Raw genomic sequence first — 8,503 nt, 5'->3', positions numbered from 1 at the left:
TGACTGAGGCAAAGCTTTGACTCATAGCTTCTTCATTGCTGCCAAAAATAATGTCATCTACATACACAACAAGTATTAGCAATTTGTCATTTTCAACTTTTATATACAGATTGCTATCTGCTGAACCTTTTAAGAAACCTTGTTGATGAAGATATTTGTCCAAACGGTAGTACCAAGCCCTTGGAGCTTGTTTGAGACCATAGAGAGCCTTTTTCAATCGGCATACAAGATTTGGATCATTTCCAAGAATGAACCCATCTGGCTGTTCAATGTACACTTCTTCTTCCAAGTCTCCATTCAAAAAGGCTGATTTCACATCCATTTGAAATACTTTGAAGTTCTGAAAACTTGAGAGAGCAAGGAACATTCGGATGGCCTCAAGTCTTGCAACAGGAGCAAAAGTTTCTTCAAAGTCTATTCCTTCTTGCTGCGCATACCCTTTACAAACGAGTCTGGCTTTGTTTCTAATTACTTCTCCATTTTCATTCAATTTATTTTTGAAGACCCATTTTGTTCCAATAACATTCTTATCTTTTGGTCTAGGAACCAGCTCCCAAGTGTTGTTCTTTTCGATTTGCTCAAGTTCTTCATCCATTTCTTTCACCCAACATTCATCTTTGCATGCCTCTTTCACATTTTGTGGTTCGGTGGAGGAAAGTAATGCCAAATAGCTTGAAGCTTCTGCAACTGTTCTTCTAGTTTGTATACCTGCTTCTTTTTGTCCCATGATCTGAGATTTTGGATGGTTCTTCTGAACATATCTGGATGGAGTCTTTTCTTCTATTCTTGTCCGTTCTTCTGCTTCTTCGTGAGGTTCTTCTTGAGATTCTTCTTGAGGTTCTTCTTCTTCATCATTCTGTCTTTGAGGGTAGCTCTCATCTTCTTCGATATCTTCACGATGTATTTGCCTAGGAATATATCCCTTTTCATCAACCACTACATCAATGCTGTCAACAATTCTGCCAAGTCTTTTATTGTAGCATTTGTATGCTTTGCTATGTGGAGAATAGCCAAGAAGAATGCCTTCATCTGCTCTAGGATCAAGTTTGCCAAGCTGCTCCTCAGTATTCTTGAAATAGCATTTGCTCCCAAATATTTTGAAGTGCTTTACCGAAGGAGTTTTACCACTCCAGAGCTCATGAGGGGTTTGAGTGCTGTTCACCCGGACATTTGTCTTGTTGAGAATAATAACCGCAGTATGTGCAGCCTCACCCCAGAAGGTTGCGGGGGTTCCTGATTCATCAAGCATAGCACGAGCCATTTGTTGGATTGTTCTGTTCATTCTTTCAACAACTCCATTTTGCTGAGGCGTTCTAGCTGTAGAGAATTCTCTCCTTATCCCATGTTCATCACAGAAATCGAAAAATTCATTTGAAGTAAATTCCCCACCTCTGTCAGATCTGAGGCACTTAATTTTGTGACCTGATTCATTTTCAGCCAAGGCTTTGAAGGTTTTGAATTTTTCGAATGCTTCATCTTTGTGCTTCATAAGTCCTAACCAAACAAACCTGGAGAAATCGTCAATAAATAATATCAAGTATTCCTCTCCTCTAGGTGTTCTTTTTCTGAATGGTCCACATACATCTGTATGTACTAGCTCAAGAGGCATGCTGGCTGATCCTTCTTTCTCTGGAAAGTTAGTTCTGGTTTGTTTTCCAAACTGACATGATCTGCATATGGTGTTGTCAGGAATTTTGATATCTGGAAGATCGCGAACTGCCTGATATTTGCAAGCTTTCCTTATTTGTGAGAAGCTTAGATGTCCCAACCTTCGATGCCATAACCAGTGCTCTTCATTCTTGCTTAGATAGCATTGTTGTTGTCCTTCATCAAATATGTATAGATTATTTGGAGTTCTCTTTCCTTTGAGAACTGTTTTACCTGTATCAAGATCACGAACAAGGCATCCATTTGATCTGAATATAACCTCGGTTCTTTGATCACACATCTGGCTGACACTTAGTAGATTATGCTTCAATCCATCAACAAACAAAACATTTCCAGCCTTAACATCTTCTTTTAAAGGAGCAATACCTTTTCCTTTTATAGTTGCAGGAGTATCATTTCCAAAAGAGACTTTCTTTCCCTTTTCTAAATTAGAATAAGACTCAAGTTTTTCTTTATCACTTGTCATATGCTTCGAACATCCACTGTCAATGTACCATAGATTTTCTTGTCCTTCTGCATAAAATGCTATCCCACATCTTTCTGTTTGAGGTTCCTTTATTCTCCATGTTTTGGCGCCTGAGGCTTGTTCCTTTTTCTGCTCTTGTACCTTTCTTTCCGGAAACCTGCTTCTGCATTCAAAGTCTTTATGTCCAAAATTATTGCAAATAGAACATTCAACTTCATTTTCAAGAGCTGAAAAGTTGTTATAGGTCCTTTTTGTAATCCCTGTCATACTTCTTTGTTTTTGAGCTTCCCTAGTCATGATTGTTTTATACGCAACACATTGAGCTGCTTTGTGACCAAAGTTATGGCAAGAAAAGCATTGTCCATTGAAGAAGCTTCTGTGATTATTGGATCTACCAGCCAACTGATTGTAATTTCTATTTTCATCTATTCTTGAACCAAATAGAGAAGATTTTACCTGTGGCTGGTTGTGGCTTTTGTTCACCCTTAAGCTGGATTGCCCCTGATAGTTTCTGTTTGACATTTGTCCCTGCTTTACCTGATGATCTTCCTTGTGTTCTTGCTCATTTCTTCTTGCTGCATCAAGATAACTTTTTGAAGTGGATGCTTGAGAAGTTTCTCCATTATAGCCCAAACCTGTCTTATTTAGTGGAGATCGCTGCACACTGATAATCTCATCCAAAGTTTCAGATCCTTTGACAAACTTGAGATTAATAGTTTTTGTTTTCTCAATTTCTTTTCTAAGACCAACAATTTCACCTTCTAATTTTTCAAGATGTTTTTCCTTTTCATCAATTTGGAATTGTAGAGTATCAATAATCATGTTCTTTTCTTCTATGCATCTCTTGAGTCTAGTAATTTCATCATAAAGGTTATCCACATCTACAGCATCCTCATAATCATCATCTTCAAATGCCATTAACAACCTATATTTATTACCTTGTTCATCTTCATCACTGTTTGATAAGCCATCACTATCTTCATGGGTGTAGTAGCTTTTCTTATTTGTGCTTTGTTTCTTGTTCCATCTAACTGGTTCCTTTCCTTTATCCTTATAAGAGCATTTTGCAGCATAATGACCTACTCTTCCACAAGCAAAGCATTTGAAGGGTAGCTTACCTCTGAACCTTCCAGAACCCCTTTGAAGATTTCTGACAAAATTTGATTCTTCTTCCTCTTCTTCTGGATCATGGCTTGCTTCATAGTAATCTTCTTTGCCTGATGCTTTAAAAGCAGCCTCCCTTCTGTCTGATGGTCCTCCCTTTCTCATTTCATAAGCAGTTAGAATTCCATGTAGCTGAGACATAGTGAGAACTTTGAGATTTTCCTTTTCTTCTATTGCAGATACTTTAGATTCAAACTTGGGGGATAATGATCTTAGAATCTTTTGAACTACTATAGTCTCTTTTATTTCTTCACCCAAATTTTTCATACAATTAACAATCTCATCTACCCGAAGAAAATAATTAGCCACACTTTCATCATTATACATCTTGAGAGTCTCATATTGAATCCTGAGAGTTTGAAGTTTAGCTTCCTTTACCTGTTCATCTCCTTCATAGCTAGTGATCATTTTGTCCCATATCTCCTTTGCTGATTTGAAGTGCATGACCTTCATGAATTCTGTTTGGGATATACTTCCTAATAGAAAACTGACTGCTTTTTCATTTGTTTCATATGTCTTTTTCTCAGCTGGATCTGTAGGAGTAGCTGAAGGAAAAGCATAGCCTGTTTCTACAATGTTCCAAACTTCAGTACCAAGAGATTGAAGATATGCAGTAACTCTTACCTTCCAATAATTGAAGTTTGTCCCATCAAAAACTGGTGGCCTGATTGATGCTTCTCTCTCGTAGTTGCTCATGATGAACGATCTACCTTCAAGCGATCAAGCTTTTCTGAAGGACCTGCTCCGATACCAATTGTTGGAAATAATACTGAGAGGGGGGGTGAATCAGTATTATCAAGCAATTTATCAAATCTTCCTTATTTGATCTTTTGAATTATTCTTGCATATCAGTACCATAAAAATAATGAGCATGAATAAAGTAAATAGACAGTCACACCAAAGAACACAAGATGTAAGGTGGAAACCCAATGCGGGAGAAAACCACCTGCTGCAATATGTCTCTATCTTCTTTCAAGAAATTCCTTTTACTATGATTTTGTACTGGTGCAGTCCTTTACCAGTACGCAGGCTGCAACCTGCAGAGAGCTACAACTCTCTCTCGTTTTCCAGTCTCTCCTGGAAGGGAGCTACAACCCCCTACTTCTTTTCATGAAGAAACAAATGATCAACAAGTATACAACAGATACTACAGATATCAGATCAGTAATTACAGAAACAACCCAGAACACCTTATGAACAGAAATATACAGTCAACAGATCATCTTAAGACAGGGACGCATATTTTCTTTCTGTGGCCTGCGACTGGACGCAGTCTACCTTCTTCTGTTCTGCGTGCAGACGCACTGTTCTTCTAAGCTTTTCTGCGACCGACGCACCCAGCAGCACTATCGTGCCGTGTCTTTCGCTTCAGAGACGCACCCAATAACACAGTCGCGTCGCGTCCCTTGCCTCAGAGACGCACCTGAGCTTTTACTGCACTGCGTCCCGGCGCACTTGCTCTTCACTGAACCTGCGTCCCTTCAGATATAAGAAATATGAGGACTTCAGAACCAACCCAAACACTCAGATCCACAGATCTGATCATGCGCCATAGAGATCATAGTCCATTAGAAGATTCGCCCTTATAGATCTAGACTAGATCTCACCAAGAGATGTTCAACCAAGATGATGCTCAATCCAAATGAACTCCTTTGCTTTATATAGGCAAGCTTCTCCGCAAAACATGGAACAATACCACGAGCCGACACCATAGAAACACAAAACCGTCGGCTAGATACCACACAAGAAACCCCCACGTGCATTTCTCTGCCTTGAAATGTGTGCACTGGGCGGACGCACCTCCTGAACGGCTGGCCTGCGTCCCTGGACGCGGGTTCTGTATGGTATACCTGCGGGGACGCACTTGCGGAACATATTTCCTGCGTCCTTCTTGATTTATCACCTGAATGGGTTTGCCATCAAGGACAACACCTGAATCATAATGCCAACAAGAAGTTTCAATTTATTCATAGTTTTTTTACTCATAATATTTATGGTTGCTCCTAAATCAATCAACGTATTTGGAATATCAACACCATTAATGTGTGTTTTCACAATGGGACTTCCTGGATCTCGATATTTCTGAACTGTTATTTTTCCCATCATGGTATTTGCAATTTTCCCAATTAACAAGATTCTTTTAACTTCTTTTATTTTTTTTCCTAGTTTTTTAATACTTAACTCCCTAATTTTATTTGCAAAAAATGGTATTTATTTAATAGCTTGTAACAAAGGAATTTTTATACAAACATTCTTTAGTTCATCTATCATATCATAACCAAACAACACAATCTATTTTTCTACCCCTTTGTCAATTTTCAATCTTTCAGGAAAAGGTGGATTTTCAAGAGAAACTGAAGGTTGTTCTATAATGGGAGTTGAGTTTATTTGAGTATCATCAAAATGTACAAGAGTGGTTTGTTTTTGAGGATTTTCCTCTTGATGAAGAGTTTTTTCTTTCTTAGAGAGGTCATCCTTCTCATATTCCTGGATAACAATAGATTGTGACTTCTTTTCCAATGCTCTACCAGTTCTAAGTTGGACATTTTTTAGATCTAATGGAGTTATCATGTAAGTTTGGAAATTTTACCCTTCCATGTCGTAAACAAACTGTGAGTTTTTATTATTTGGATTTGGAAGTGATTGAGAAAGTAGTTAATTTGGCTATTGTGTAAATGGTAATGAAAGTTGTGGGTTTGTATTTTGAGGTTGAGAGGGTTGAGTAAGTTGAGGAAAATATTATGGTGGAAAAATAGGGTAAGGTTGAGGATATTGAGGATACTTTCCATAAGGAATTTTCCATCCTTTTGCCCAAGGTTGAGGCCAAGGTTTCCAAGGCATGGGTGCAGTATACTTACTTTGTTGTGGTTATGCATATGTTTTAGTGTTGAAAGCTTGAGTCATATTTGGTTGTGGATTTTTCCATGGTCTCTTAGAAACAAAATAAATTTTCTACTTGATTTGGCATTACTTCCTCTTGATAAACAACTTTAAGACCTAGTATTGAAGGACATTCCTTTGTATCATGATTTTTTTCACATATAACACAGGTTTCTACACTTTTTAAGTCAAGAGGGCATTCTCTCAAGGCATGCTTCTTTCTACATTTTGGACAAAAGATAGATAATGCAACATTTTTAGCTTTTCTCTTGTTTTTTCTTGAAGGGTATCTATTTGTTCACTAAGACTCCCCAAAATATTTGTTTTGAAGTTGTTAAGGAAATTTCCTATTTCAGCCCTACTTATTGTCCTAGCTGCAGATTTATTAGTCCTAGACATAACAATATCTCTTGGCTTCTTCCCAATTCTTACCTTTTCTCTTGAAATGTGTATGCATAATTCACAAATATATCCAAATGATATGTTGCATCTTGTTTTACTTTTATCTTCGTCTATAAGAAAATGTATATATGTATCTGCAAAAAAAAACAAAAGAAAAAAAAAATCAAAATCAAAGAAATTTTGATATTAAATGATTAATGTTTGATGGTGGATTAAGCTGCATTGATTAAATTTTAATGCAGACTTAAAAAGTAAATCAGGCAGGTCCCTAATTGGCAATACAAAAGTTTGAGCTTAAACGTCAATCAAATTTTTGAGCACTTTAATAAATATGAGCGGGGCCCACCGGATGGAGCAAACCCGAGGACACTACATGCCAAACGATTAGCCCATCAAGTCCCTCCTCAAATATTTTTCAAAGGCTGATCTAATTGTATATCAATGACTCACATTGGTTACAGGGGAACTCCGTCAGGTTTTCTCCGTACAGGATTTCGCTCTTGTATTACGTCAACAAATGAGCGAAGCACCGTTTATTCATTTTTCTTGTTCCTATGTCATCGTTATTTATTGTACCCTTCTTCCACCTCATCATCGTCGTCAACCATCAACTCATATATATTTTTACCAACTCATTAATTCAAATTTCCCATGATTGTCATTAAGTCCATTTTCCCACCCATGGCCATGTTTCTGCTATAAAATTTTGTTTTATTATTCATTTTGTTCACCATTGTCTTCTTCTCCTACTTCCATGAATTCAATTGTATAGGTTGCATCTCCATTCAGCATCATTAGCCACTATTTAGGTATTCGCACAAAGTATTGACATCCAAAATTAATAGAAGTCAAAGAAGTTGTAATGAAATTTAATACTGATTTTGAAAAGAGAACTAGAGAAGGTTTGCCCTCATGTTGGGACTAGCAAGGAAATCTAATACCCTAGGAGACTTATGAAACTTTGTTGGTAGAGGCAGAAAGAAAAATTGGCTCAAGTCATGAAAGAACATCAACATTGAAGGGAACAACCATTGTCAATTATTTGCAAAGGGATTTTCATCCTTTATGGCTGACGAGAACTATTTTGTTGACAAACCTACATATAGCAGAATCACTAACTTCAGGATGGCACACACAAGGTTTTTCAAGAGTCCCAATTCAGATACAGCCATCTCCAAAAAACATTGAGAATGGATGTCACCAACAACAACAAATGTAGAAGTAGGACCTTCATCTGCACCTGAATCTTAGATTACCAAATGGAGCAATGCCACCTGTCATACAAAAGTTTTGTCAAATATTTTTGAATGATTTATTTATGTATTCTCTTTTCAAGATGTAAAGTTCGAAAGAACTATTAACTCTAAAGTAGTTTAGGAAGTTATCAGTTTTGGCAGTTGATAGTTTCTTAACTATCCTTTTGAAATTTTGTATAAAGCTAATTCAGAAAGAGAAATGAGGGTTCCAAGTTTTGGACCTCAAAAGCATAAACTACTTGTAATTTTCAATCTTCTTATGGATTTGAATAAATATTTTGAAGTGATTCTAGACACCTGTTGAGTAAAAAATGTGTTTCATGTGATTTTCGTTTTATGTTTTTCTTCATAGAAGAGAGTAATGTAGTTTCTGGCCTTTAATTTTATAGTTCTACAAAATCAAATTCCTGTGAGTTAAAGTTAAAAGTTACTTAATTATGCGCTCCTCTTTCCTATATCATCCTCTGCTAATTACATATTTATTCTATGGTTTAAAACAAATATTCTACATTAAGCCCCATGTGTTGGAGACTTTCCACTATCTTTTTTTATTTTTCTTTCATTCAATTTCTATTCACATCAGAAGGCCATTTTAAATAATTGTTTCTTTCCATAGAATATCAAGAGGCATTGTCTTTTTAATTAAAATCTCTAGGGTTGGAACAAT

Source organism: Pinus tabuliformis, chromosome 9 (assembly GCF_031772625.1).
Source record: "Pinus tabuliformis cultivar Carrire ecotype Pingquan chromosome 9, CPIR1, whole genome shotgun sequence".
NCBI classification, from domain to species: Eukaryota; Viridiplantae; Streptophyta; class Pinopsida; order Pinales; family Pinaceae; genus Pinus; species Pinus tabuliformis.
This window is presented reverse-complemented; position numbering follows the sequence as displayed.